Consider the following 22,278-nt stretch of genomic DNA (forward strand, 5'->3'; position numbering starts at 1 on the left):
AAGATACCGGCGAGGCATCACAAAAGGGCTGTGTCCTCTGGGCAGGCAGCCCGGCGATAATTTTGAGGTGGGCGGGCCAGATTCGACCTATCAAGAAATGACGAGCCGTAAAGATGATTGATGCGGGTTTTAGGCCGCTTATCGAGGTCCGGAGATGTCTCTGTACTGGCTCTTCCTTTCTGCCCCCGTAAGGGGTCCTGAGAGTTCACGAGAGCTGCCCCCCCCCCACCGCCACTGCAGACTGCGGGCCTCGTTATGTCATTAATTATTGCTGCGACTTGCATGCGTTTATCTGCTGGTCCAGGGAGGGGCCAAGAGGCTGAGATTAAGAAGTGGTTCCAGCCAAAGGGGCCCCGCCACGAGTAGGGTGAGGGGTATTTAGCTGCTGAGTTCTTTATTAATGGGCTTGAGCGAAAAACTCCCCCCTTCTTGACAGTGCAAGGTCTCTGTATTGTGTATGATTCATACCCCTGAGACCAAAGGAAGTGTACTTTCAAAAACAGAAGGGGGTGGGGGGATGAAATGCTTACAAAGTGCTGCAAAATTACCGGACAGAAGGTATCCCAGAAAGAGGAGACGCTGGATGAGTGTAACCCATAATACGGGTGCCTAAGTTCGACGTTCAGCTCATCGACGCTCAGACTTCTGGACTCTGTAAATCATCAGCGGAGATTAACATCAGCAGCGGCTTAGTTTGTGATTGAGTGTCATTTTAGGACACTTTTTATGGGTTTAATAAAAAAAAAAACAAAAAAACAAAGTAATTGTTGGAACAAATAATTTACGCTGACCGAGAGCGGTGATTGAGTGAAAAGCTTGTTTTATTTTATACTTCAGAGTGGAAGCAGGGAGAAAATGAGGGTTTCCGGCCTGGCACTGAGGCTTTGGGGCTTCCTGCTGCTGGCTGGTCTGAACCTCTGCCAGTCATTTCAAGATGTGTAGCCCCCCTGAACAACATAAACCTCGCATGGCAAGATCCCGAGGGGGTAACAGCCGTCGATCCCTCAGTGATGTGCATGCAGATAATATTGCGCTAATCCAAAAGGTGTTGGCAACATGTGGAGAGGCTGGAATCGCCTCGGTGCGTCCACGTCCATTATCCTTGGCTCTTGGAGACCACGCTCATTAGCCGGGGAGCGGCTCGCATCGGCTAACCGCAGCGCTGGCGACGGCCAAACCGCGGCCTGCGCGCTCAGCGAGATGAGCGCACTTCAATCGGCCATGTCAGACCCCGTTCTGTAAGGCCGGGCAATTAGTCACACTCCCTGTGTTCAAATTAGGCGACCTTTCCAGCCTGAGAAAATGTGCTGTTGATTTAGCCACTTCCTGGGACAATGGCGAAATTGTTGCGTGTGAGATTCAATTAGCCCGTTCCTGTTGCCCGGGACCATCTGGTCCCCCTTAGCCAGAGAGTGATGAGGAGAGAAGGAGAAGCGAAAAGCCAGAACCAGAACTGGCTCAAACGAGGGGTTGCCGTGGGGACGAGACCCCCTCTGCTAGCGCCTGACCCCGCGCACTGATGTGTATGTTCAAGGGCGTGGGCAGGTTGGGCGTGAAGCTAGCAGCCCACCCCCGCACCCCCACTTCCCGACCACTAATACCTCCTGTGCTAGGGAACGAGGTAGCGGCGGGAATATGGTGACGGCTTCGAGTGCAAGAAGGAGCCGAAGGCGAGAACGTGGGACCTCTGTCAGGCCATAAATCAGGCCTTTCCGGGGCTGGAGAGGCGGTGGGAGACGATGCAGGCCAGTTTGGAAGTGGGGAGACCCTATCACCAGAGAGACTGCAGTGGGGAGACAAGAAGAAGGAGGATAGGAGGGAGAGGCAGGCCAGTGAGCAGGTGGAGCGGGTGCTGCCCAGGTGGGGAGGGGCACGAGGACCTCACTCCTAAAAATCATCCCAGTCTGCCAGCTGTTCAGGCTATAAAGTGGTCCCTCTGCTCACCTCTGTACTAAAAAGGCAACCTGCCGCGGGGCTAGGAAGCTGTGTTTGCTACCCCGGTCATTCACTTAAAAAACGACAACATTCCTAATAGGGCAACAGCTGTGAATCATGCTGACAGACGGGCAGTTTTTCAATAAACATTGTAATCGTTTACGTTTGTTTTTTGTGAAATATGGCCTTCAAGTAAAGTCTTGCTCAGCTCTTTGTCGGGCTGAAAGGGGACTGAAGTGTTTTCAAGTGTGACGAGATACGGGGTCCGGCAGAGAGAGAGAGAGACGCAGGGAGAGGAAGCGAGGGAGAGGAACAGAGAAAGAGAGGGAGAGGAACAGAGAAAGAGAGGGAGAGGAACAGGGAAAGCGAGGGAGAGGAACAGAGAAAGAGAGGGAGAGAGATGTTTTGTGCCTGAAGCAGTCATAGCTCACTCTGCCACGGCCGGACTCCCGAACCTGCAGCCGGCGTGTGCCGGCCTGCATCTGCCCAAGATGGGATCTGTGGTGCAGATAGCGCCATGCGGAGATCAGCTGCGATAGTGCAGTCGGAATGCAAGGATCATGCCTGTCAGCGACACCAGTCCATGGCAGATCCAACTACAGCAGAAAGCAAAAATATTTTCATATGTGATAGCGTTATTTTGACTGGTAACATGCACCTCTGCCCAAAAAGGTCTTATTTTCTTTTCAGAGCATGAGATACGAGGCGAGTCTGTTGAAAGGCGAAGATAAGCCATCTCCTGGAGATTCGCAGGCGAAAGGCCCAAAATATGATTCCTCGCCGGAAGACTGTGTTTTGATCCGAGTACCAGTTTGCTGTGTTTTATCGCATTGTTGTTATTTAGTTGTTTCTAAGGGCGAACAGATTGGAACCCTACTTTCCACACCTTGACTTCCACATTAGCAATGGCGGTGCTCCCGTTAGTCATGGAAATGCTGGTGTATTAAGCCCGTCCTGGCGTGCTGGTCAGCTGACTGAACCGCCGTCGAAGGCCCTGATGGTTTATAACAACAGATGTGCATCATGGTACGACAATTCTGATTCCGGTTCTACTGTATTGTTGACGTAGCACAACTCTCAATAGCTGTAAAATGGCAAATCACTGCCACCAAACAGTTCATGTCTAACTATTAGACTGTAGTGGACGGGGACTTACTTCCTTGAAATCTAAACTGAAAATGCACATGAAAGGAAGACGCTTTACACGCTTTTTCCGGAGCATACTGTACTGCCGTTTGTTTGTTTTTTTTTTTTTTTTCAAGCGACAAACAACATGGCCTACTTTTGGTTTTCAGGCCCGGTTCAGAGGAGCAGGAATGCCCAGGCTTTGAGGAAGTTCGGGAGACGTTGCCAAGAAGCCCAGCATCTTAATGTGACCACCGCTGGGCATATGGTCCCATTGATGTGTTCAGCTCTGGGATGGAGTTTGCTGCTCCGTTTGCCCCGAATCTGAAATTAGAAATCGTGACTGAAGTCGTAAAACTCTAAGTTTGGGAGATGGTGTCTAAAAACAGAAAAGCTCGTAAAATTTTGATGGTTTCCACAACAGACGTTCCTTTTCATATCAAGTCCTAAGTGAATTCCTTTAATCCAATAATCACATAACAATCCCTCCCGAAACAAGAGAATGCCCATAAATCTCTGTGATCATTGCATTTGAAATGAACCTTTTTAGTGCCCCCAGTGGGGGGAATGCCCATCCCTTTTTAGGGGCTATTGCTCGGTACAGAGTACCAGGGAGGTCCTCGGCCTGGATGGCACACAAGGTACAGCTGGGACCTACTGGACAACGTTGGCATCTGTGAGACATCAGTCATTGCCTGGGAATCCCACGGTGAGGATAGTTTGCACAAATTATTCAAAATAAAAGATAACGTTTCGGTATTCAGCTCTGAACGCAAAACTCTTTAACTAATCCACTCAACTCACCATACTAATCGCTAACTCACTTGATTTTACTTCATCGATTCCTAGACAGCCCAGCTGAACTCTAGCTAGCAATTATTTGGCAAGCAAATTCTGAGTTTACTTTACTGAATTTGCGGTAGACTTCGTGACAAGTTTGCTAATGTTCGGTCACAGACATCAACTCGCAGATTTTAAAAGTATACGTAAGTATATATACGTAAGACTTTTATTGTAGTAAGTTGTATAAGGATGTGTTTACCACATTCCATCGCTAAAAGGAGCTTGGAACATGACCAAAAATAGTAATATCTTTGTTGTTTCTTTAATTTTGTTTTGCTGTGACAGCAGAATGTATCTAATTAGTAGTCAAGGTGACTGAGGTGCTCTGAGTGTCAGACGAGTCACACCCTCCTTAGCCTAAGGAACACGGCCTTTACGAGGCAGACATCAACACTCAGGCTTACTGTGGCGCTCCTGTTTCAGTTTCCTGTCGTTAACGGGCACCACTGTCTGGTGTTCGGTTGCATTCAAAGGGATTGCAGACTATATTTTTATTCCACAGCTGGTCAGGGACTGATTGTCAAATGAAATACGTGCATTAACCCGTAATCCAGTAGGTTCTCACATGCGAAGACAGGGGGACTAGAATGGTTTGAATGCAAACTCCATGGTATCTCCAAAGGAGATTTGTTTGGTGAAAAGTGTGTAGGAAGCTATGTGTCAAGTTCAGAAATTTCTGGAAACTTCTATAGTGGACGACCCTATGGATCCTCCTTATGACAAGCTGAAAACACTGAAGAACAATTCTAACAGGTTTCCCTGAGACACTTTCCGACTGGGGGTAAATTGTGGTGACTTCACATGGCAATGGGATGTGCCCAGTTGCATTCCACCTTCGGTGTCACCCTCCATTAACAGAAAGTACCTAAGTGGCAGAAGGGTCATCATTGTCTTGTCAATGAGCCTGTTCCAGTCTTGTAAGACGCTGGCTACACGCCTCAGTGAGCCACCTCAGTTGGAGGAGCCCAGGATACCCCCCCCGCATGATTTGTTGGCGGCTGTAAACGGCACACATCCACATCTTGTTTTTTTAGACCGATAAAACCACACTTCCCTTGGCTACACATGACTCTGTCTTCAAAGAATGCAGATTGGGCCTTTTATCATGGTGAAGGATTGCTTTTGTCAAGTTCAAATGATACGGAGAAGCGTGGATTTCAAGAGGCCCCCAAGGTGAACAGTCAGACCTCAGCGAGAGCTAAAGGTGCAGCTTTCTGGATGAATTCATCTGGTCTGGAGGCCATTTCATCTGTCGGCAAAGCGGGATTTTTATGCTCATCCATCAATCTTCCATACCTCTTCTCCTCAAAGGAGCCCGGAGCCTAGCCCAGGTAGCACAGGACACAAGACCAGGAATACCCAAGATGGAATACCTGTCCATCAAAAGGCATATTCATATCAGCTCACACACTACGGGCAATTTAAAGACGTCAGTTCATCAAGGAAACTGGAGTACCGGGAGGGGACTCAGGTGGACACTGGGAAAATACACAAACTCCACACACGCACAGGGGATGAGGCTCAGACCACCAGCCCTGGGGGCTTGAGGGTCCCTGGGTCAGTCACATCTTTATATCCAGTCAGAAATAACTTACAAACTTCATAACCTTTAAGACAACTAAGGATGTAATATTGCTTATTTTATAATCTGCAGATCATCATGGTGTAAGTGTAGTGAAGGTTTCTTAGATGTAGAAGGACCATGTGAATTAACCAAATCATCACTGTCCAAGAAAAACACATATCTCCAAAAACCCATCATTTCCAGAATGTGAAGAAATGCATCTTCTCAGAAACCACTTTACAAAATAAATCAAAAAAGAACCTAAAGAGACCCCCATAGGACCACAGATCTTTACACAGCCACCAGTGAGTGCTTTAATGCCAATGTCAACAAGATACAAACTAATCTCACTTTTTATTCACAATTAACAATGCTAGTTTGTTAGCCATTTAGCTATCAACGTTAAGTTGTTATAATGTGCAATATAAAACAATTCACACAAACAATCATCATGAATACAAATCTGAATACTAGCTACATAGCTGACTTTATGAAAGATCTTTTCATTAGTCAATTAGATGTCAAATGCTATCAGTAGTTAGAGGAGAATGGGTGTATCGAAAATGAGAATTTACGATCTTCAAGAAGTGGACACGTGGTTTTTTGTTGGAGAGCTTGGGTCCCCTGTCGGTGCTCACCCGTAGTTACTTGCCCCCCTCCCACCCCACACGGGAGCTGATACATCAGAAATAAATTGAATACTGGTCTCAGGGAAGGGGCAGGTGGGGTGCTTGGGGAGCCTCGCTGTCACTCCCGTGAGCCGGGAAACTAGAGGGTGTTGCTTCTCTCTTGGTACAAACCGCAAGAAGCTGTGCGGCCCATCGGCACTCCCAGTGGCGTACTCAGATTTATTTTCTTTTTGCTGCGGTAACTCTGTGTGGGGTTTCGGGAACGTAAATAACGGCAGTAAAGGTCAGGGGTCGACTAGGGAATTTCGAACGTTGGGACGGCGCGGGTCTACGAAGACCGCCTCGGCCACAGCGGCGTCCACGGATCAGCAAGCCGGGCGAGGGAAGGCGTTGGGGAGGAATTTAGATTACTGCGCAGAGAAAATAAACGGGGGAGGTCATGTGCGTCGAGCTAGGGGGGGTGGGGGGGAGCAGGCGCGGAGTGAGACACAGGCGTTTCTGGGCAGGGAGGTGGACCATGATGGAGCTGAGCCATGGAATCAGAGAGAGACCGGAGGATCTGTCACGATTAATGACTTCCACGAAATCATCGCTTGCTGGCATCGCTGCCAAGAGCGAACGCTGGTCTTCAAGCAGAGCTCAAGACCACACGTGAACTGTGGGTAAAATCTCAGCAGATTTTCGTGAACTTGGCGGGGTGGGGCTGGGGGGGGTGTGAATATTTTTGGGGGTTCCCGGGTCTCCTTTCGATCAGCAGATGACCAGATGTTGTGTGGGAGGTCTCTGCTGTCTTCTTACACAGTGTGAACAATATCTACTGAACCACTGAGGGTCTTCGCTTCCAGCCCTATCACCTCCAAGGCCTGATCTGGATCGAGCCAGCTAATGAAGAGGCATCTCAGATCCCCACGTGTTCTGGCCGTCATTCGTCTGATAGCCGAACAAATAACCCCCCCCCCAGCAGAGGATCTCATTGGCACGGAGGCTAAAAGCGACACAGCTTCCTGTTCCAGAGAAGCATGGAACATCATTGGCGGGGCTGCGATATCGGCCGTTCGGGATATGCTACATTTATCTTGGAATGCTGGGTATCCATCCAACTCTGACACGGCTCCCAGAAACAAGGGCCGGCATATGCCGGTCGTGGGAACGCATTGCGTGCTGGGGGGATGGGGGAGACGGGGGGGGGGGGGGGGGGGGAGGGCAGGGGTCTGGGCCGCAGCTTGGCAGAGGCCACGTCTGATGAGTCAGAAAGAGCCATCAGCAGAACTTCTGGGACTCACTCCTGTAAACAGCAATATGGGTCACAAAGCATCACTGTCTTTATGTTATAATTGCTAAGAATTACAAATAACTATATATCATACTGTAAGACTCAATAACAAAAAGAGTTTATTCAAATTATTCAAAGTATTATATCAATTTATTATGTATACCTACCAGATGTCCCAGTGTTTAGCAATACATTCAGCTATCACTGCCAATTATATATTTGAATCAAATGGTATGCTGATATGCATCCATGGGTCAGGTGGTGTAGTCAGGTGACACGGTCAAGTGTATCCATGGGTCAGGTGGTACATTCAGATGTGCACCATGCAGCAATGTTTGCCATGCAGTAGAATGGGAAGTGTACGCTGGGATCGGGTTCACAGTAAAAACCGCACACTTGAGTTTCTCCTGCCAGGCTGAAAAGTCGCAAAATCACCAAAGAGAGAGGCTGTCCCTGTCCCAAGCAAGGTCACGCAGATTACAGGGAGCGGCCGCAGATTAGGATCCAACGAAGCTCAGACTCAGATTTCAGTCTCTGTCAACGCCCCAACTCAACATCTACACCAGCGACTGCTGCACCCAGCAGTAAACGGAGTGTGTTTACTAAGCGGCGGGAATGTTAGGGGAGCGGAAGGTAAACACACCCTTCCTATTTTAGGCCCCGCAGCTGTGACATAGAGGCAGGTTCCAGCGGACGGCCCCGCGAGACCTCGCGAGAAAACGGGAAGGAGGAAGCATTCATCCCTGGCAATCCGCCGCACGGCCGCGTGACTGCGCTCCCCGGGAAAATAATCCCTATGAAGAGACACAAGACGTTTATTAAAGTGACGTAATCCAGGATGCATCGCAGAAGACCTTCATGGTGCCTGAGTTTAATTTCACTCCACGGTGACAGAGAGGACTGGGGACATGAACTCATTTCTCAAATCCAAAGACAACTCATAGCTACATATTACCGGTTTTTTGGTGTCTCAAAATTGCCTATAGTGTAAGACAGTGCATGTGGTGTGTCTTTAAATGGACTGGCGTCCCGTCCAGGGTGTCCCCTGTCTTGCATTTTGTCCTTCCTGGGACGGTCGGATAAACGATTATGGAAAATGAAAGTATGGATTGACGTAAATATAAATGATTTCGGTTATTTGTCAGTATTCGTACAGTACTTTAGCTACGTTTGTCTATATTGTGCGATGTTTGAAATTGCAAACGTCGGCTGAACTGTTAGAAATGCTGTAGTCAGGTCTAATCAGCTCCACTTACCCATATTATAGCCTGCTCACTTAAGCTGCTCACTTAAGCTGCTCACTTAAGCTGCTCACTTTGCCGTCCTCACCCTTGGTGGGCGGGGCATGAGCAGAATCTCGAAATTGAGCCGCAGATATTGACATGGAGGGTGGAACAGTCTCTGGGTCACATGGGCTTCCCCTTCGAACTCATGTGTCTCCCTGCAATCCAAAAACTTAATTAAGCAACTTGGTAGCTCTAAATTATGTGTGAATGTGTATGTGTGTGAGCCCTGTGATGGACTGGCGTTGCATCGGAGGAGACAGCAGATAAATAATGACGTCCACCTTTTCATGTTCCTGTCAATAATTGCCAGAACAACGTGTAAGGAGGACTAGGTTCTGTTACAGACCTTTGGAGATGTTCCTTCAGAGTCAGTGCTGGGGAAGGTCAGGCTGAGAGGTCTGCCTCTGCTGAAGACCCATCTGGGCATTGATTCATTTGGAATCCCGTTCGCCTTAGGGTGAGAGTGGCAGACCCCCAATTTCCCAGAATGCACGTGGACACCGAGGCGAGCGCTATCCTGCCCGTTCTGAGCTGTACGATCTGCCTGATTTAACCCCTATCGATGCTGTGAAAGGTTTCAACAGCACCCTACATACGGGAGAGAGGTCTTATCTTGAGCAGAGATCATTCGTTTCAAATCTAATGGGAAATGGCAAGTATTTATGCCTCCGAGCTGTGCTATCTAAAGAGCAAGTGGGTTGTTAATGGCCTGAGGCAAGCATAAGTGGTACCTCCAGCTCATGTGTGCTCTTCTCTACACTTTTCTGTCTACTAATCCAGCAATTTGATGAAATTATCTGGAGAGTAATTTAAGGAACCGTAAGTGTTTGCTTTGTCAGTCTTATAACTTTAAATATGTATCATATCTGTAACTTCAAAGCTTTGAACAGCCTACAGAAACCTCCATGTTGAAGATAAGGTGTCACAGATCTTTGCTGGGTCATATGGGGATATGGTTAAACAGCTGCTGACTGTGTACAGGTGAAGGCCGAAACAAAGGTTTATGTTGTATATCATGGTGACTCAGGGTCTGTTTTACTTTCAAGAAAGATCATTTAAGATCTTTTGGAAAAATGTATGGCTTCAGAGATGGAGCTGGATGAACTTCTCGGCTCATTTCACGGCGGACAGGTAAAGACGACGCACCCTCCCTCAGCATGTGTGCCTCTTAGCAGAATGGTTGGTGCAGCAGTAAAACTCAATAACCACTTTGTTTGAATCTTATATGCACTGCCGTCGTGGTGAAAACGAGACAGATGGGGACTCCTTGATGGTCGGGACATTCTGAGACAGAGATGTCTGCTATGACCGGGCACCACACATCCTGAACTTCTGCATCTCCAAGGGATTAGCACTGTAACCTAGGAAACTGCATCTACAATTGTGAGCACTGCGCTCCGGCCCCCATGTTGCGTCTCTGTTGGTCACATGACCAGCACATTTGGCTGCTGTGATTCCCCCCACCTTGGCAAAGCACCTAGATGAAGAACCAAAAAGACATCAGGAACCACAGCCCATAAAAACACAGAGAGTGAACTTTAGTCAAAGGAGTTTTCCATACATTTTCTAACATAACTGATTTGGTTCAAAGACAGATAGATCATTGAATCACTTGACTGGACAGAGGGCCTGCAGTCAGGTTCAGTTACCTGGTATTAGCTTTGTCACATTCATCAAACATAAAACATCATACCTTAACATACCTTAACAGCTTTAATATATATAAATAACATACAATATACTTTCATACGATTGTAACCTTTGTTATTATCATATAATGTTTGCTATCAGTGTGTTACGGCTGGTAAGGTTTGTAAGGATGTTAAAGTATACGTACATGCTACTCATGAATGTTCTATGGATGCATTAGGAAGGTGCACTGAATGTTCTATGAATGCATTACGAAGGTGCACTGACTCCAATAAATGCATGATATGTATGCTTTTTTCAATGTTTGTATTATTTTGTTGAATGTAACCTAGACATATCTGTTTACTGATGGGCAAATTAGCATCACTGTATTCACATTTACCAGGACTTGCAGGGTTTCGTTACAGACGGGCACGGTCACATGCAGATGCCACCTACAGGGATGCAGGGACCTCTCAGTCTCTGGGTAAGCAGTTTCCTAGAAGAGGGTCTAAGCTCCTGGGTAACTTGTCACTAATTCCTCTGTGCGGCTGGTTCTGTGGTACTGGGCGGGGACAGCCCACACTACTGGGTCAGGTCAGATGGCTGATAAGACAGCTAAGCAGTTCAAACTGTATCATTGTCTTAATAGCAAATACATGCAAATAAATAAATCAGCCTTCAGTGATGGCCATAGTAATGGTACCCCTACTGCTACCCAGGCTGTTGTATATGACTTTGATCTCCTCCCCTACCCCGCAATTCCTGTTCTGATAGCTCTGCTCCCAGATTTGGGGTGGGACCCCACCTCCCCTGTCGTAGGGGCTGTCATCGCCCTAAGACAACGCCTGCCGTCAAATAAGAGGCATGGACTGGGCTGTCCGGGATGGAGCGAGAGCGCTAGGCTCCAGTGGGGCGTTGACACCTGAGAAACACCCCCAGCTCCCGCTCCCTGCACTCCCCATAATTAAGTAAAATACCGGCTCACAGGCTGCTACAGGCTCTGGCTGTGTGGCAGATTTGTGTTCCCGCATCTCAGCTTCCAGTAAGCTGTGAAGAACAAGCCGGTGGGCCAGCCACCAAGCAGAAAGCCTGGCATCGCTGAAACGCTTCCACAGCACCATCACCTGCCTGCGCTCCCCACTGACCAATAACAATTCAGCCTTCCCCAGCAGGGCGTGGCTAAACGGCCAGCTTGATCGCTATTGGTCTTCACTGATTTAGTCAGATGGTGCAACAGGATTATCTTCCAATAAATGGTACCGGGGGCAAAAGCTTGTGGTTTTGCAAGTTTTAGGGTTCAGAAATGGCTGAACATGTACAGTGAAAAAATGACAGTAATAATTTCAGGGAAATTGACACAGCCTGTGTCATAGAGGAGCATGAAGCAGCAGCAGATGCTGCCGACCATGTTGCTTGTGGTCCAGGCTGCTTCCCTGCGACACCCACAGTTACGTCTTCTTAGCCAGTAAAACCCGCAATGTCAAAGCTGATCAGGCAGCCCCAAAGCTCCTGAAATACCAGAAGAGATCTCGCATTGTCCAAAATATCCGGAACATTCCCTAGGCAAAGTCAGGAATTAGGAACACACAGTGACTGGTCTGTCCATATGCAATCGCGGGTGTAAATGGACCGACGCTGCTGCATCTCATCGTCCGTTTCGCTGCGCGTCGTGTTCAGTCCCGGTGAACCTCAACAAGTCCTCCGGAGCTCTACAACAACAAGCAGATTACCTGCAAAACTCTCCCAAAACAACCATGGCACCTTTAGCTTAAAAAAAAAATTCAAGGGTCAAGTTTCAAGATTCTTTCATCGCCGCACAGCCAGGTTGGTATTTGGACTCATTCCATGGCGGTGCGGAGGCACAGGGGAAAAGCATAAATAACGATAATAATCTTGGTGAAAAGCTCACAGTGCAACAAAACCGTCTGCTCATCTAGATCCGTACCAGAGTAGAGAACTGATATGCACTACATGCCGTTAAAAGCTCCTGTTGCTCAGCAACCTAGAAAATAAAGATGTGTAGCTATGCCGTCCGGGCCATGGCGTTAGTGCCCAGGGTGTCGAGTTCCTGCCTCAGTTCATGACATCCAGATAGTTTACATGCCGTACTGTTCCGGGGAGGGGGGGGGGAATACCCGTAAAGTTTGCGACGGGCTGAGGGGGGCGCTGCTTGGACTGCGTATGTTGCCACGTGGGTTTCGGGTTCCTGATTGCGCCATCCGTCGCAGTCTCGTGTGCCCGTGCTGCTAATGAGGTCAGAGATGATCCTGAAATGTAGACCCCCTCCCAAGGCCGACTAAGGACACGCCCACACAACAAGATGACCCAGAGATATGCTGAGCAGCGTTTTCAGGCTACTTATAATGATCTCCACTGGCATTAAGGAACCGGCACTTACCTGAGTCGTATCACTAAGAGAGACCAGTTACAGCACTGTTCTGCATTAGTGGGAATGCATCAATATATTGCAATGCAGCCCTGCTAGTAAGCAGGACCATGGCAGTGCAGGTACCGCTCAGGTGCTGCTCAGGTACGGCTCAGAAAAAACATACACGGTTCCTGGTACGACTTGGTTCTTGGTGGTAGTGTAAAAGCACTATTAGATGCTTCTATCCAAAGTATTTCTATACATGCTCACTGGGATTCAGACCCAAGGCCTTTGCATTGTGAGCACCAAGGTCCACTAGCTCACTTACAAGTGCTGCTATAACCCAACGGTCTGTCGTTTAACCCACAGCTCTATGCGACAGTGTGGTACCATGTTTTACCATGTGCAGTTACGGTTTCTCATCCAAAATCAGGCTAATTCCATCTCAAAGCCCCTTTCCTCTGGTCAGCAGTTGAGATGGGGGCAGGAACTCAGACCCCACTGATGCCGCTGCAGTTGGACACCATCGGATGTGCAGCTCTCAGGACGCCTGCAGGCGGCAAGCTGGCCATCAGCCAAGGTGCCCTCATTGTGTACGGACAGTCATATGGCATCACAGGAGGCGTGATATAGGCTCCCACTTTGGTTTATGTGTTCCAGCTATGTGTTCCATAAAAACACCAAGTGGCAGCGGCAGAGACTGCACAGGACTGCACAGGACTGCACAGGACTGCACAGGACTGCAGCCCCCGGGATTCCCACCCCGCCCACGCTCGGCTGCTCACGCCGCATGGAGCTGGAACTCTAAGCAGCTGCGTCGCCAACTTCTCAAAATAAACTAATTTGAGTGTTTGACAGTGAGGAGGAATTAGACTCTAATCCTTCCACACCGGTGACCTGGGCGACCTCCCACCAGAGGCGAAAGTTGGGGAGGATGGTGGGTTTAGGTATGTTTGCCGCGTGGCGCAGCGCACGACCCATGGCAGGGTGGGGGGGGGGGGGGGGGGGAGAGAGCTGAGCTGCAGCAAACAGCCTGTTCAATTAGACACGAGCCACTGGAAGTCCTGGATTCTATCTACCTTAATCTAGACATAAGGTGTCAGAGGTCAGAGTGGCTGTGACATGTGTGTGTGTGTGTGTGTGTGTGTGTGTGTGTGTGTATGTCTGTGTGCACGTGTGTGTGTCTGTACTTTTGAAAATATTACAATGTGGAGCTCAGATGTCACCACAATGTAATAAAAACCTGTAACTTTCTATTTTGTGGGGGCATTTTTTCAGGCTCCACAAGGATAACCTCAGTTTTATAAGAAATCTGTGAATGCACCCAAAAAGCTAAAAATGTATTTTGTTTGTTTACTTATGGTTAAGGCTGGGTAGGGGTTTAGGTTGTCATAGTTGCAATTAGGGTTATGCCCATAGAGATGAATGGGGAGCCCCCACACTGATAGGAATATGTGATCTGTATGTGTTTGTATGCACACACATCTGGGTTCTGTTCACACTAAACCCTGGAGCAGATGGACACATATTGATCGTATTTCCCAAAGAACTTAACTACACACGCGCTGTACTGTACTGTCCAAACAACACGCTACTGTAATCCCTCTCAGTCCCCCCACAACACAGGGGCCGCGTTTGCATTCTAATTGCCTGTGACCGCAGTTCCCCCATTTGGGATTAAGGGAGGAATTGAGATGCAAACGAATGACAGTTGCACTAGGAACTAATCTGGGGTTTAAAGTGAAAACGAAACAGCGTATGAAAGGAACACCGGCCGTCATCAGACTTTTGGGATCCGACTGAATGGGACGTGATCGATACAAGCTAATTCACAGAATTGTCTTTACGGGAGATCAGATAAATCATGCTTGAACTACGCAATGAGGCAAAATGTATATTTCCCCACGTACAATTCTGTCTGTTTTTTCACTGTCCGTTATTCCGTACTGAGCGATAACTAGCCAATAGCAAAAAGCATGTATAAACACCGACATGACAAGCCGAGGACTAGGAAGGAGAGGAGGTGTCTGAAAATAAGATGATCCTGGGGAAGGAAACGTCCTCCTTCCTTATCTGGATGCAGGTACACCTTCTCCTTCATGCTGGCCAGCCTGTGCAGATTCTGCCATTAGCGACAGGCTAACAGTGCAGGAATAATAAACGTCAGGAGGTGGTAATCTCCTTCTGCAAGGAACGATCCCCCTCACGGCGTCCCAAGCGTTGTTGGCTGGGTGTCTGTGCAGATGCAGCCTATGAAGGGGGGGGGGTAGCTGAAGTCTTTCCAACCGTGTCTCCAGGGCTAAAATTAGGGTCCAGCAAAAAGGCCCCCACAGCTGCTGGGGCCCCCGACGATAGCAGACAGCTTAACCCGTTAGTTTGAAGTCAGCAAACGGACACTAAGTCGGGGAACATCCTTCTAAGATGCAAAGGACTGACAATCACCCACAATCTGCCTTAATGTCACATGACTTATATAACTACCGTAATATCTCTATTATGGGTTTTCAGATTCCACCAGAATTTTATCACCTCATCCTGAACAGCACAAGCTGTCTCTGTAGGTAAAATGAGAATTCAGTGAACATTTTTCCCTCCTCGTCCAAAATGCCCTGTTTCACAACACTAAACTGGGTACTGAGTATAAGAACAGAGGAATGCTGTTTTGAAGAGCTAAACACGTCGATGGACTGAAAGCAGTTGGGAATACACACAGCAGATGTTGACACCGCAGTCGAAAAAACATGCAGAGGGCTTGGATTTTTGCTCCCTGTGCAAAGTGGAACAGAAAACGTCTCCGAATGAAGTGAGAGGGTCACATGACTCCCTCTCTAAAGAGCACAGGGCATCATTTTCGTTTGAATTTATACGATTTGTCAGACACGTCTGGCAATGAAGGGGATTAATTTCGGGGTAATTTGAAGCGGAAATTCCTCTTTCTGCAGCAGTAGCAGGAGGCGGTGGAGTTTAAATCATTTCACTAAGCGAGTCCGCTATTTCCCCCGTACACACACACACACACACGCACACACACACATATATATATTTGCTAGTAATTACATTTCAGATCTGTCAGGATGCCGGCCCGAGCGATGCCAGGCTGGCCGCAAAGATGACACATCCGCTGCATTTTAATCCATCCCGTCCCCTAAATTACAGCCCGCTTTCCGAGGGCCCGTGCGTTTCCCATGTACGCCAAAGCACATGTGTAATTTCGAGCTGCATCCTGATTCCTATGAAAACTATTTCGGGTTTCTGCGGGCTTCCAAAGCCCGTCGTGCAAGCAGGAGTGCCCGGCGTTGATAAATCACGCAGATTTCCGACGACAGGATTCAGAACGGCGAGCTCGTGTTCGGCACCCAACGGCAATAAATCACAGCAGAAATGGACAGAAGACCGATTCTACAGCACAGCTACCCATTGCTTCACATTTTGTTGTTCCTAAAATGTGAACTCTTGCTCTTAAGCTTCTCTGATATCTGTGGACCTGGGTCCAGCAGTCTGAGGGGAGGGGTACACAGCGCCCCCTGTTCGATAGCTGCAGGGTGTCTGCGGTTTCGGGGATAGGGCGGCTTGATATCCGAGGTCTGTTTGCACGGGTGTGGGACACGTGTGAGCACCAGTGTGGGGGTGAGCTGTGACTGGAGGAATTGGGTGACTTTACTGTGGTGCGTCGGTCGGGGTGGCGAATGGGGGGTAACGGGCCCTCGAACGATGCGGTCGCTGCAGAATTTTCCGGGTCATCGGCTGAGCGGTCATGGGAGAGTTAGCGTCTGAGCCGTATGCTTTGTGAAACAGGGAGGCCATCGTTACCCCTCGTTAAAAACAACATTCTCCAACCGCCACCCAGTGATGTGAGTGATGACCAGAGTGGGAATTCAAATCATTTTACATCGCAGAAGGTGGTTTAGCTAATGCCAGTTATGCAACATTATTTAAATGTTAGCATTGTCCTAAATAAACTTCTCTGTTGGAGCTGAGAATATTCTACTCCTCTCACTTGAGTATTTAAGTTTTTCTGGAAGAAAGCCTGATAGCATTCAGACATTACATCGTAAACAAAAAGTTTACAGTTTACATTAAATTGATTTTTGTATTCAAAACTTAGTAAAATGTAGAAAAAGATTACGCAACTGAATTTTTGGTTTTCAGAAAAAAAAATGCGTAAAGGCATGCTCAGTTGGAAGGATGGATGGATGGATGGATCATACAAAAAATCTGGCATTCATATTATTACATGACTTATCTTACAACTGAACAAATCTATTTATAAAGCTGAGTCCCTTTTAAAAATCCATTAAACACAACGTTGAACTTTTGTTTATTAATTTTTTGTTTCTTACACGACCTATTTATTCAGTTCTCATAGTCATGATCTTGAGGGTGTGGAAACTCTCACCTCCACCCAATGTTGACACACACACACACACACACACACACATGTTTGTATTCATATCTTTGTGGGGACTGTCCATTCATGTCATTTCTATGGCCATAACCCTAATCTCAGTTATGACGACCTTAACCCCTACCCAGCCCAAACCTTAACCATAAGTAACCAAACAAAATACTAGTTTTTTGACATTTAAAATTTTTTGATCGCATTCACAGATGTTTTTAAAAAACTTTCCCCTTGTAGGGATTGAAAAAATGGTCCCCACAACATCAAAATAACAGGATTTTACTACATTTGGTCACCACAATGTAATGTATATCTGACCCACAAACTCTCTCACACACACACACTCAAAAGCAGGAATAATGGTTAGGAGAACATAACCTTCATACATTCACCGAAACCTTCTGCCCTCCGAACATCACAAAACATCAGCCAGCTTTTAAGAAGGACCTCTCACATTGCTGCCTCCTCAGACTGCCCACTCACTCAGACGCAGACTCACATCGGCAGGTTCCTGTCTACAGCTCCTACTTGTGCTGTTGACATCTGACCCGGGATATTTTTATTTCAGTATCGGGCTGATTTCTCAGCCCCGGTGGTTCCCAAACCCCGTTCTAGGTGGTCAGTGTCTGTTCTGCCATCTTTCATGCAGCTAAGCTCTTTGTCACTCAAGGAGACCATGCTGTCAAATTAATTCTTACAATTCTCGTTTATGCAGTGTTTCTGCTGTAAAGGTGAGAGAAAATATTGATTGTTTTCCCTTGAAAAAGTCTTGCATCCATGATGTTTGCTTAGACTATCTAATAGTTAATTACCTCTTTAAAAATGACATACAGATATTGCATGAGGTCCTCAAGTAAACCAGACAGAGTTCCATAACAGATAAAAGACTTATCCTTGATCTGGTTGTACATCCAATCAAATTTTGCTGCAGGTGCCTCAAATGGGGCAACTACAATACACCAACATGGGCAGCCGTGCAAATGCTGGGACCCGTGTCAGTCCAAAGTCCCGCTGCGTTCCTCCTGACTTGAGCCCCCAAACCCTGACCAGCTTCTCATCGTGATGCAGCACATCACAATCTCAGCACTCATAACACTGGTGACATGTGTGTTTTGTAAAATTAGAATTTCAAAGCAGACATATTAAGCCCCTCTTTGGCAGCTCATCGTCAACTGAGTTTTAGACAGTGCTGACTTGAACTAGTAACCCTACCACCTGGGAGGGGCACGTTAAAATAATTCCAAATTTTGGAACATAATTAGATTGGTCTGGGTTGGGGGCCCATTATTGTATGCTTTCATGGGGCCCAAGGGCTCTAGCAGCACCCCCACTGCCCCCCCCCCCCAAAAAAATTTTAACACCCCACTGCTCTATTTCTTGCATTCCTTTTAATTTCCTTGTATCCAGCTTCTTTCCAACCACGGGGTCCTGTTCTCAAATGCATACAAACATGACAACCTTATTCCAACCTTTAGCTGACCTTGTGGCTCCTGGGGTGTCCCTGCCTGATTATTTCCCTAACTCTGTATCCCTCCTACCACCCCCACCCCCCCCCCCCACTATACCCCCATCCTGTTTAGCCACACTGGCCTCAGCTCTCCGACATCTGACATCTCCGCAGCGCCCGCCTTGCTCTTGTAAGTGTGCCCACATGGGTGCCGACAATCCACCGTTCTGAAAGCTCTGCCCCCCCACCCCCACATCTCTACCCCGGGCAGCTCAGCTTCCCTCACCAGGCAGGAATAGCAAACGTGTCTGCCATTTCGTAAGCTTTTTACACTTTGAGGCCCTATTAAGATTGATGGACCAGCCGGTGCTATAAATGACCAACCCTGGTCTCCCCAGTGCCGATCCAAGGCTATCCTGTGTTAACCCCCCTCCTCCCCCAAACAGATATGGGTGCTAATGACTGTGACAACTCAGCTGTGTGTGTAAGAAAATAACCACCCCCCCCTTCCAGAATACGACCTGAAAGCTGGAACGTTCACAAGTGTATCCTGTGACATTCTTCTTGCCTACATTGTGCACATGTGCATGTATTGAGTACCATCAAGCTGCATGTGGCTTGGGGGGGGCATCTTGCACATTAAACTATTTAAAGATTAACTGTCCAGCCCTGATCTGAACCTACATATTAGCGCACTGTCCTCGGGCCCAGAGAAGCGTTTGTTTATTAAAGGGCAGTGAAAAATCAGGATGGCGTGCTCAGGCAATCGGCTGGCACAGCGCCTGGCTTCCTGTCGTGTACTGGGGGTGCGGGAAGGGCTTAGGCCTTACGCTTAATAATGTAACTCCAGCAGGTGACAAATGGCCGCCCTTCGGCATGTATGCAAACACGGTTCGGTCCTGTGACAAAATATTGTGTCGCAACGTCATTTTTAAAGCAAAGTCTCCGCTCGAGCTTCAGCTGCCAAATATAAATCTTGAGAACAAGCTCTGTCAGGCTCATTAATCATCGGGGGTGGGGGTAGGGGGGGGGGAGGGGGTCTGATGACAAAGACCAGGATGACTCCACTAAAGGGCATCAGATTCCTGCCACTGTCATCAAATACCCCCAAGGACATTAACAGGTTATAGGAGTTTGTTGGGGTCTCTCCCATCCCCATCCCCAACGGGGGGGTTGTTCTGACCTTCGCTATTCATAAAGGGTCAGCATTGTCCTCAAAGGTCTCCCCCCAGTGTCAATGACACACGTAAATTGGGGGTACCCCACTAAATTCACATCAGTACACTCCATTTCTCATCTGGTCTTTCTCTCAGGTCAACAAACAGTTTGTACACATCTAGAGAATTTACCCTACCGATTCAGAGTGGATACCCACCACAACAGGAGACCTCAGGACTCAAACCGCCGACATTCAGGTTAAGGTCATAACTGTTGAGGCCACAGTACAGTACTTATAAAAAACAGCTGCAGGTCCAGATACAATTTAAAGCACGGTAAATTTGCTTCAGATTTTATATAGTTTACCGTGCAACTCGTGTCATTAGTCAATTTATTGCACGGTATACTGGAATTTCTCACAACACCGAAAAACGATCTACGGTGAACCAGGAGCAAACCGAGGCTTCCGAGAAAAGACAGATAATTTTGTTTTTTTTCCATAAATGTTAATTTCTTAATACTACTACGATCAATAAATTATATAAAGTGGATCCATCTTTTATTTGCGTTTAGGCTGTACTTTTGCTTGTGATGTAGTGTTTTGCATAATGCCTGTTACTTTTATATTGAAGCAATATTTGTCGTAAAGAAGCATAAGTTATGAGCCACGGAAGGTGATTTGATGTTCCCGCTGGCGATCTCTGCCCCTTTTCCATGCACTTTTTGCACGGACTGACCTCTAGACCGCCTGACGTCCCGCTTACATCGTGGTCTCGGCGACTCACGACAGAAAACGACATAAAAACCACATAAAAACCTGTATAATTCCAGACCGAAAAGACGGACGCTCATTTAACCTTTAAGTAACTCCTACAATATAAGTTTGCATGGTAGTTTAGTGCAATTAGGGGAGTTTCCAGTCCAATAAGTGCCTGTATGTCGAAAATGACCGCAGGAGATGCTGAGCCGAATAAATCAAATCCATCCCAGAGCGGCGATCCTCAGATGTGGACTGAACATAAAAATGTAAATCGGCTTAAAAACTAACATTCATAACCATCACAGGATTTGGCAGCGCGTACACCGACCATAATAACTGTGTTTTTTTCAGTGCTATAAAAATTTAAATACATTATTTATCATATAAATTCATTTTAGCGGCCGGACTGAGTTATGATTTGCTCTGTTGTTGTTTAGTCTCCGTTAGTTGTTTGCTGGTTATTATGATTTATTGCTAAAAACTCCTTATTAAAGTGCATTTTAGCGAAAGCTTGTCCTAAATTGATTACTAACAACGAGCAGGCGTGTCTCTTCCTTGAGCCTCAGCAAAAATCTTTAATGTTTTACAGATCTCTTATAGTTATGATGGGAGATGTAGCCAGGATAATCGCTGTATGGCTATACTCCCCATTACATCGAAACTGTATTATAAAACTTTAATTTAATATTTTTCTTATTAGCGTTGTCGCCTCAGTGTCCCGGCTTATAATTGGACCGTCGTTTAAACAATCGCTTTTATTTCTTTTCTTTTCTCTGATCTCTTTGACACTTGTCGGCGGTTTCTCTCAGTGTTTCCCTCCTGACTACAGATATCTTCCACGATGTAAAATCGTTATATTCAGGCAAATTAATTAATGACTTGAACGTGTGTTTGTTCGCCTGAAAGCCCTGTCTGGGAGCCCGACCCTGACCTAGTGATCAGTAACTAAAAATATAAGCGGTGACGACTTGACTTTATTTCTGTTAAGTAGGCCTGTGTACTCCTGACCAGTTGAAAGGGCTGCACATAAAATTCTGTTCACTCCAAACTATACCTTGTGGTTTTCTTATGTTTTGATTGATTTGTCAGTGTTTTGTAGAACTTGCCTTTGTAGATGTCCAGGGCCTTGTAGGGTGGGGGGGCGAGTGCAGGTATTGTCAGCAGTGAGGCCGACAGGGACTTCCCTCTGAAGGACACACGTGTGGTGAATCTGCCTCAAGCCTGGAAGGCATTTCTAAGCTGCAAAGCCATCCGCCCACCCCCCTGCCCCGAGACCCTCTACAATTCATCAGGCTATAAGGAGTGACAACCACCCCTCCCCCCCCTGCCTCCCTGTGCCAAAAGTGTCACCTCACCACCTGCTAGCAGACTAGTGTTAATTTCTCAGATTTGCTGATAATGACTGGCACATCATCCATGCACCAGGTCCCAGCCTGGACCCCCCCCCCCGTCAGCATACCAGGAGCCCCCGACACCTGTCAGTTTGGGACTGCGGGCAGGCTGTTCCAAAATAAAAATAAGAAACCCCTCCATCGCCCTGAATGTTCATGTGCTTGGCATTTGTCACAGCCCTCACCTTGTCATGACAGGACGGAATTAGGGGTCGCCGGGGTGGGGGGGGGGGTCAGGGTACAGCCCCGTTTTCTTACTGCCACCATGGGACAAGCCTACTCTCCAACCACCGTGCACTGCCTGGAATCGCATTTTACATGCCCTTTAAACTCCGCCCCTTAAAGCCACACCCACCAGTGTTGCCGAATGCATCCTTAGCTCTTCTAGGCCATGCTTGGGCGGGGTGGGGGGGCTCACAGAATGGTACAATTCGCAATCATTACATGCGGCCGCTCTCTCGCAAAACA

Source organism: Brienomyrus brachyistius, chromosome 19, assembly GCF_023856365.1.
Source record: "Brienomyrus brachyistius isolate T26 chromosome 19, BBRACH_0.4, whole genome shotgun sequence".
NCBI lineage: Eukaryota > Metazoa > Chordata > Actinopteri > Osteoglossiformes > Mormyridae > Brienomyrus > Brienomyrus brachyistius.